A 9,944-nucleotide genomic window follows, 5' to 3' on the forward strand; every position below is an offset into this window, starting at 1 on the left:
CTTACCATCACCGCATATTATGCGGAGTGGGCTTGGTGCGTGGGAATCTCCCATTGAGATAAATCCGTATATTAATATTATCTATTTATTTATCTATATATTAATATTGTCTATTAAATGGAGCCTTTTTTTTCTTAAAAGTCGTCAGCTTGTCTGCTGGCTGGGCATTTTTCCCCATCAAAGAAATTTGTTTTATATATATTTTTTTCTCATTTAGCTAGCTCCCGGGTTTCATTTTAGCGGTAACCTATCACATGACTGAGGAGCGCGCCTTGACCTGCGTCAAGAATGACATACTGTAGACCAGGGGTGCACATTACGTCGATCCTGATCTACCGGTAGATCTAAAACAGGTCCCAAGTAGATCCGAAGAGTGTCGAGGAGAAAAAAAAAAAAACAACAACCATTTGGGTGTCTTTGTACATGTTAGTAATATATTTTTTTGTGTTAACGTACGCTGCACCATAATCATCCTATCAGTCTCCTTTTCACAAAATAAGTATTTAAAAAATAAAATAAAGCAGGTAAATCTTGAATTTATGGTGGCGCGTGATGACGTCACTGGAAGTTGTTTGTGCTCAGCAGTCTGCAATTGCAGCTTGTGATCAGAGCTGTTGCGATCTATCTTTTATCGACATTATTCTCATTCAGAGTTTGCTTCGTGTACAATTCACCGAGGGCACGGGCAAAGAATAGGAACCTAGGAGGGCTCAGGGAAGCACTTTAAAACGGTACGTGTGAGCTACGACAGTGAACAGGCTGCAAAAGTGCATCGCCTGCCTCAGTTTCAGGCTCTTTCTCATCATGGCGTGTGTGTGTGTGTGTGTGCGTGCACGCGCGCGCATGTGCCGGTAAGGGTAGATCCCGTCAGGTTAGTTGATCGAAAAGTAGATCCTCGATCCAAAAAGTTTGGGCACCCCTGCTGTAGACGGATGTCACAGAATCTGGTAATTTTTCAAAATAAAATATCTTTCAGATTCCAAAATGAATAAAACTGAACTAATCAGAGTTATTTATTCTTTCTGTGCGGCCTGGTACCAAATGACCCGCGGCCCGGGGGTTGGGGACCGCTGGTGTAAAGGATCTGTATGTTAATCATAAATTTTCCGATCCGCTTAATCCTCACAAGAGTCGCAGGGGGGGGGGGGGGGGGGGGGGTGCTGGAGCCTATCCCAGCTATTATCTGGCAGTAGATGGGGGACACCCTGAACCGTTTGCCAGCCAATCGCAGGGCACACAGAGACTAAACCATTTGCGCTCACACTCACATCTCGGGACAATTTAGTGTTCAATCAGCTTGTTTTTGCAATGTGGGAGAAAACCGGAATACCTGGAGAAAACCCACGCAGGTCACCAGCTGTTGCAGCGGGGGGCAATTCTCTACACAGCAGTGGAGCTAGGGAGGGTGGCGTTAATTTTAATAAAGAAGTCCATCCATGCTGGCACGTTCTCAATGCAATATGGGTGACCAGTCACGCACTTAGTTTTCCAAGGCAATTTTTGTCCTTAGCCCAATTCGCTCAAGTAGGTTGAAATGAACTTTTGGCCGCCTCGCGTTGGTGTCAAACGTATGTAGTCCATCGCATGAATAAGCAGACGCAGCGAATAGAGTAGAAAACGCACACCCACACAGTGTGGGATGGGACCGAGAGGCATACAACGCAGCCAGCTTTCTTAACCGGCTGGGTTGAATTGTTTAAGTGTCAACCAAGATGGCATTTAGCTGCCAACACATTCACAATCAGTCACCAGACCGACTGCCGATGTGTTAACTTTTTTTGGACGGAGAACAAATGCTCCTTCTCTTGAAGCAAAGTGAAGTCACTTACTCCAGCATACAAACACGGTGTCATGTCTGTCTTTTGTTTTCAGCCCCAGAAGGAGTGAAGGGTGATTTCCTCCAGCAGGAACCGCCTACTTTGTCAGATTCTTGACCTTGGTTGCTGTTGTATTCGAGACCTCTCTTTCATAGTCACTCTCATTTTGTCATAGAACTTTAAGTTTGTTGTTTTTGTTTTTTTAAATCGATCTTGATCTTTGGTTTCAAGTTATTGGACTATTTCATTTGTGTATTCTCGGTTTTCTCTTGTACCTAGCCTTTGCAAGCACTTTGTTATGGGGTTTCTTTCTTGGCTCTTTGTGACCAGCAATTTCAATTTGTACTTTCTCCGTGTGCTGGGACAGGCAAAAATCCACTTCCGTCCTTGATTCTTTTAACTAATTTAATGCCATTTTTGGTGTATTTTATGGAGGGGAAAAAATCAAGTGTGTCACGCAGCTCCTCAGTATCAAGGTGGTGGGAATGACTTAAGTATGATAAATCACCACTTGATGGCAGGAGTGGCTTTGATCAGATCTTGGTCCACACGTGGTGTGAGTTCTGTTGCTATATAAGCATGGAAGCTATCTGATTTAAAATTTCTGCCCAATTTAGTCTAAGTTAAAGAAACCATAGCAGCACAGTTATTGACTGGTTGGCACATCTGCTCCACAGAGCAGAGGTCCAGGGTTTGAATCTGGGTTGGCCTACCTGTATGGAGTTTGAATGTACAACTACTCCGCGTGCCTGCGTGGGTTTTCTCCAGGTACTCTGGTTTCTTCCTACCTTCCAAAAACATGCATGGTAGGTTAATGGAACACTCAATTGTTCTTAGGTGTGATTGGTTGTTTGTCTACAAACCCCAAAAAGCTGAATACATCCATCCATCCATCCATTTTAAGATCTGCTTGATCCTCACAAACCATACAGTCTGGTGTAGCTGACACTCAAAACAAATTCATGTAGAGTTCACATCATATACAGTATGTTCTTGATCTGTCCAAAGTGTGGTGTGTTGCTGTAAAGTGCTTTAGCAAAAAATGAGACTTTAGGACTATATGTTACCATTAATGTCAACCCATTTTACTGACACAGCATGCTTTACTTCACTGAGGCCCAAAGACTGGTGCTAGTGTACTCCAGTAACAATGGTGTTCACAGATTTCTGAAAAGATGCATGATGATAAAAATAAATGCTTGATATTCGGTCATGTCTGAGTACTAATTTCAGCAATTGAATACAATTGACTGTGTTTACCTGTGATATGTTTGTCAGGGTTCTGTTGTTCGGCCTGGCCAGCAGGTGGCAGTCCGAGTGTATTGTCTGATTGCACACCTGCTGCCAATCTTGTAATTAAGGGACGTTGTATATAGGACCCTTCGGCTGTCAAAGGGTTGTCGGAGTATTGTGTATTGCATTGCTACTTCCACGCTCGTTGACCTTATTCTGCTATTGTTCTCGTCGTGTTTTTCGCTCTAAGCTTCTCTGTACTTTTTACTCTGCTCGGCAGACTTTTATTTTATAGATATTGGATTTTTCTCGCATGTTTTTCTAGACGTTGTTTTTATTTTGCATACTCGGTTCTAGTTTTCTTCCCTTGCCTTTTGGATGCAAGCGCTTTTTGTTAGTTACTTCATGTTCTTCCTGGTCCCTGTTTTAGGTCCAGCGCCTTTTGTTAACCATTATTATTATATACATGAAACTATTTCTTTGTCACGGAGATCTTGTTGACGTCGGTGATTATTGGGATCCAAAGCCTTATTTGGCTCGCCCAAATTCGTGACAGAAATACTCCGACCAATATGGATCCCGTAGACGCGAATAAGATAATGACTGCCTTGACCAGCCAGGGGCAACTAGTGGGCCAGCAGGGACAAGCGCTCGCGGAGCTCCGGGAGGCAGTCGCCATGCTGGCTCATCGACTTGATGATTTAAGTTCCCGGATGGAACAAGCAAGCAACCGAGGAATGCCATCTCGGGAGCAACTAAGGCTATTCCCGCACCATTACCCCCGATTATGGCGCGGGAACCTAATTTTCCACGTTATGGTGGCGAACCAGGGCTCTTTAGCCAATTTTTGCACCAATGCTCACTCATATTTGACCAGCAGCCTTAAGCGTATGAGAAAGATTCTACCAAGGTGGTATTCGTTATGAGCCTATTGACTGGTCAGGGGGCGTCATGGGCAGTGGAAATTAGCAATGCTCAACCCGTGCTTTGGTCTTCCTTCCCGGATTTTGTCGCCGAGTTTCGTGGTGTGTTCCACCATCTTGTCATGGGAAGAGAGGCTGAAGGATGGCTATTGGCTATTCAGCAAGGGAAACAATCCGTTGCCGAATACTCAATTTCGTTTCGGATCTTGGCCGCCCAGAGTGGTTACAATGACTGCGCTCTTTGTGGCTTGTTTTGGCGCGGATTAAATGTTTCTTTGAAGGATGAACTGGCAATCCGTGATGACAGCACCACTTTAGAGGACCTTATTAACCTGGTCCTTGTTTTGGATAATCGCTTGCGGGAACGCGGAGACTTACGGGAAAACGCCCGTTCCCAGCCCTGTTGTGCGGGTGGTTGGCCTTCCCGCGAGTCCTGGCGACCGTCCAGACCAGAGCAGCTCTCCAGTACCGGGACTGCCGATACCGATGAGGAGCCCATGCAGCTGGGAGGTGGACGTATGGGGCTAGAGGAGAGACGGCGCCGGATTCGGGACCAGGCCTGCTTCTACTGCGGTCAACAAGGACATCGAGTGGCCGACTTTCCCATTACCCCGACCCGCCTTGCGACGCGCTCCGACAAATGTGAGTTTAAATCCAGCACCGTCTCACGGGAGCCGAGCAGGGAGAAGTCCGTTTGGGGACTTTCTAAGAGACGAACTTTTTACGGTTCTTCACGGGCTCTTCCGTTTCAGGCACTAGTGGACTCCGGGCCGGATGATTGTTTTTTAGACCCTATGTTGGCAAACGAACTGGGTTGTCAGGTGGAAGAGTTAAAGGACATAAAGAGGGTTCACGATTTGGATGGACGACTCCTGGTGGAGGTGAAACAGATCACCTGCCCATTAAAGTTAAAGGTATCAGGCAACCACATTGAATACAGTAAGTTTTATCTAATGAGGTCCCGTTCCGTACCGTTAGTTTTGGGATTGCTGGGGTTGAAGAAACATAATCCCGTCATCTCCAGCGAATGTCCCGCTATCGAGAATTGGAGTCCGTTTTGTTATGCTCACTGTTTGCAGTCGGCAGCAGAGAACAGAAGGCCGGCATGTAACAATCCATCTGAAGCTATATGTTTGGATAATGTCCCGAGTATATACCATGATTTGCGTCAAGTGTTTAGCAAAGACCGCGCTCAGTCCTTGCCGCCGCACCGACCGTATGATTGTACCATCGAATTAATTGACTCATTGAATACCACCCCTTTTCACTGGAGCCACCCCCTCAATCCCTCACATTTTACTGAATTTTGACTGATTTGCAAGGCCCACAGAATTTTCTGTTCTATTGCTATATATACATGCAACCTGTCAAAAGAAAGGTGAGACTCTCTTCTTTCAGCAGAAAAAAAAGTTCGTTGGCAATCAGCATTAGAAAACTGCTAAGTTTTATGGAAAAGGCCGATTTTCTGCAGAAATCCACAGAAAATGAGCTTTTTGTAAAAGCATGCATTTCAAGCATCATTTCAAGTTTTACACTATTTTTTGCTTTTGTGGCAGCTCAAATACCTCGATAATGTGTTCCTCCTACAAAAGAACATTACAAATAATGTTTTTGTAGCAAAATAATTTATTTGCACACAACAAAACTATTGAACTATGACCAAAAGTGCAGCTGTGTAGAAGATGGTTTTTGGCTTCCATCCAGTTTGTCACCACATCGATTCATCCCACTACGTCCAGATGCACGACCTATAAATTATAGAAACATAAAAAGTTGCAAATATATCTTGCTGCAGAGTGAGGTACAATAATTTTATTTACCTTTCTTTCCACCACCAAAGCGAGGAGTCGTCATCTTTTGGCTTCTGGTTGGACAATCTGTAATGTATAGAAGTATGTACAATTACCACACTTTTATTTTTCAATTTTTTTATTGTTGCTTTCCACTTACATTTCAACATCTCTCACACACACACATACATGCTCGCACACTGCTATTTACACTATTCATTCCACGTTGCTCAGCATCCAATTTGAAATGAAACGGACAATGAATTTAACACTAGTGGTTTTAGCAGAGCTGAGCGGACCAAATGTGTCCTGTTTTTTTTTTTTTAAACCTATGGCGACATGCAAGTCAGCGCATATTTTCATCCACATCAACCGTACATAAATGATTAGTGTTACTGGCAACTTCATAGTATAGTATAGCGGGGAATGTAGCGGTACATAAAAGTGACTGAGGGGGCATAAGAAGTGATGAAGTTTTGAATGGGAACTTGCAAGCTAGTCAGCAGTTACCTCCTCGTTCCAGCGGCTCTGGCGAGGACTCTCAGCTGCTTTCCGTTATGTCCGAAGGCACATATTCGTCCGACATATCGGGATCCAAATCGCTCTCCAATTCATCGTTTTCGCCGTCGTCTTTACGAGACGATTCCAACGAATCGCTGACGTGTGCCCGGCGTCGGCCATGCGAAGCAATGCAGCCTCTTTGCCGTCATCGCTGGAAGTCGCCGGGGAGACGATTTGTGGGCGACGTGGGGCATCGGGAGGCACAAAATGCTCTGCCAAGCGATGATCGCTGACGTGGAGCAAGTTCATCTTCATCAGATGAACTCGAAACTCGGCGTGAGCTATGCGGGCTGCGTGTAGCACGCCATGTTTGTGCAGGCCGATGTTCGTTTGACAGGTGCCGCTTTCGATTAGTGACCGAAGTGTCATTTTCTCTTCCACACAAACACCATCTCCTTTGTTGTTTTGTTTCGAGGACGCCTTTATACCGAAAAAAAAATCATTTTTAGTTAGTTATTTCCTTTTCTCCATCGTTGCTAGTTGCTAATGTTCCAATCCACTATCCACATACGCCCCTCCTTCACTATACGCCCTTTCTACTACTTCTGCTGCGTGATCCTGGTTGATTTTTGCACCACTGCCACCCGATGGCCATTTTTTTGCTATTTAACATTGCCGTCAAGCCTAATCCTGTAGTGAGAAGTTGCATCGGACTCTCTTGCACCCTCCCCCATGAAAACACGTGATTGACGTATTAATACGTCATGGGGAGGGAACGGCTATGCGCTAATTGACGTATTTATACGTCAAAGGGTGTAAATGAGTTAACAACGCCTCTCTTCCGAGTTCACGTCTTTATCAGGTTTCTCACGCGGAACGAGAAGCGTTAAAAGAGTACATAGACAACTCTCTCGCGGCTGGCCTTATCAGACCTTCTTGATCCCCTTTGGGGGCGATTTTTTTCTTCATAGAAAAGAAAGACAAGTTGTTACGCCCTTGTGTCCACTATCGGGGACTGAATGATATTACCATCAAAAATAAATATCCCCTCCCATTGTTAGATTCGGTGTTCACCGCTCTCCAATCTGCCACTATATTTTCCAAATTAGATCTATGCAGTGCTTACCATCTGGTCCGTATTCGGGAGGGGGATGAATGGAAGACGGCATTCAAGACACCTTTGGGGCATTTTGAATACTTGGTCATGCCATTCGGGTTAACCAACGCGCCGGCCGTATGGACAGGACGCCTTATGATGCGGAGCGTCTTGTGTACGCGCTGAGTTCTAAAACCTGACTGACAGCCGACATGCTGTTTATATAGAGAAAAGGCAGAGGTGACTGTGGACAGGCATGCGGCAAAGAAGTTGGCCAATCAGTGAAGGGTGGGCGTGTAAGTGGACGCTAAAGGGACGCTACAAGCAGGTACCAACACCTGTATAGAGTGTGGCTATGTGCATTGTTGCAAAACAACTTCGGTTTTGGTTTCTAAGAACCCCCGAAAATAAATTCTACAAAGAGACACGCCTACGAAGCTCAGTTCAAACTTCAAGCCATCGCTTATGCTTTTGGCATGCGTGCCCATCTCACAGCAGCGGTGAAAAACCAAGTCAAGCAAATGAACTCTGAGCTTGCCGTTATTCCCGGAGGCTTGACTAAAGAACTCCAACCGCTGGACATCGGCATCAACCGGGCGTTCAAAGTAAAGTTGCGAACGGCATGGGAACAATGAATGATCGATGGCAAACACAACTTTACAAAGAGTGAGAGGCAGCGCCGGGCGAGTTACGCCACAATTTGCGAATGGATTGTGGCTGCTTGGACGAACGTGTCTGCTTGCACTGTTGTTCGAGTTTTTGGCAAAGCCGGCATCATTTCTGTGGAGCCACATGGCAATGAGAGTGACTGACAACGAGAGGGAACACGGCGTTTTTGATGGATTACCGGTACTTGCACAATTGTTCAATTCTGATACAGAGGATGAGGACTTTGATGGATTTCTGGGTGATGATTGATCGAAAAACGTGAGTACATTGTACGATGGCTAAATAAAATACAACGGAATTCAGTTTTGCTTCCGTTGCCTTTTTAAAAACGTGTTTTTAGCTTGTATCTGTATGTCTTGGCATGCTACCGTATGCTACAAGCTAACGTGTTTTTAGCGTGCGCGCATGCATGCCGTATAAGCTGGCGTATGTTTTACCACTGTAAAACTGCGCCCAATAATACAGTGCGTTTTGTCTATGTGTCAAATACAGAAATAGCACCCATTAATGAGACTGCGCCCAACCATACGGTGCGCCGAATGGTCGTGAAAATACGGTATTTGGACGACATTTTGATCTTTTCGCGTACTCTTCAAGAGCACCAACATCATGTCTGACTTGTTCTACAAGCGACTGTTGGAAAACCGGCGATTCGTCAAGGCTGAGAAATGTGAGTTTCATGTCGAGTCCATTTCATTCCTAGGTTTTGTTATCGAGAAGGGGCAGCTGAGAGCTGACTCTGCCAAAGTTAAGGCGGTGGTAGAGTGGCCTACGCCTACCACTAGGAAACAGTTGCAACGTTTCTTGGTTTTCGCAAATTTTTATCGCCGGTTTATCCGGAATTACAGCCAGAGAGCCCTACCTCTGACCCGGTTGACCTCAGTCAAGGTTCCCTTTAGGTGGGACACCGACGCCGACAATGCGTTTTTGGAACTGAAGAAGGCCTTCACTTACCCCCCGGTTTTGCAACATCCTAACCCATCCTTTCCTTTTGTTGTAAAGGTGGACGCTTCGGATTCAGGGGTGGGGGCGTTACTGTCTCAGCGATCCCCAGTTGACCAGAGACTCCACCCTTGCACCTTCTTCTCACGTCGTCTCAGTCCAGCCGAAGCCAATTATGACGTGGGGAATCTGGAACTGCTCGCTGTTGTTATGGCTCTGCAGGAATGGCGACACTGGCTCGAGGGGACTGAGGAACCGCTTACTGTGTACACCGACCACAAGAACCTCACATACATTCGCTCGGCCAAGAGACTATACTCACGTCAAGCCCGGTGGGCGCTTCTTCTGACACGGTTCAACTTCACACTTACTTACTGTCCTGGTTCCAAGAACATACGACCTGATGCTCTCTCCCAGATCCATGACCCCGCAGAGAGAAGCAGCGAACCACAGAACATTCTTCCCGACCATTGTATTTTGGGGGTCCTACGATGGGACATCGAACGGAGGGTCCAGGAGGCCCAGAGCGGAACCCCAGTCCCGGCTGGCTGTCCCGCAGGGCAACTTTTTGTACCCCCACCTCTGCGCTCTGACGTATTGCAGTGGGGGTACTCATCTAAGGTTGCGTGCCATCCTGGTGTGAACCAGACCTTACAACTCGTCTCCCAGTGGTTTTGGTGATTTGGTGGATTTCGTCAAGGCCTGCCTCGACTGCGCATGCAGTAAATCATCCCGTCAACCACCGGCCGGGTTGCTGCAGCCTCTACCCCCGTCTTCCTCAACTGGCGGACCGCGATCCACGACCGGACCGCCGACCTCCTCTGTCCGGACCTCCTCTGTCCGGACCCTCGGCAAATTGTATAAAATAATAAATTATAAAGTGATTTTTACGTTATACATTTTATATTTTTGGACTATAATCTGTGCATTACCGCGATCGCTTGTTAAAATTATCCGTTTTATTATTTGCGTG

At 46.0% G+C, this 9,944-nt stretch overlaps 1 long non-coding RNA gene across 1 annotated transcript; it reads right to left on the minus strand.

Moving 5' to 3' along the window:
• Positions 1-5,633: 5,633 nt before the first annotated feature.
• Positions 5,634-6,641, minus strand: LOC147193446 (uncharacterized). Its single transcript, XR_015103091.1, has 3 exons — positions 6,274-6,641; positions 5,794-5,850; positions 5,634-5,721 (listed from the first exon to the last, which is right to left on the minus strand). It is a non-coding gene; the product is annotated as an uncharacterized LOC147193446 (long non-coding RNA).
• Between the last annotated feature and the right edge of the window lie 3,303 nt (positions 6,642-9,944).

The sequence above is a fragment of the Hippocampus guttulatus genome, chromosome 15 (genome assembly GCF_054856545.1).
Source record: "Hippocampus guttulatus isolate MCC_2025c chromosome 15, RoL_Hgut_1.0, whole genome shotgun sequence".
NCBI classification, from domain to species: Eukaryota; Metazoa; Chordata; class Actinopteri; order Syngnathiformes; family Syngnathidae; genus Hippocampus; species Hippocampus guttulatus.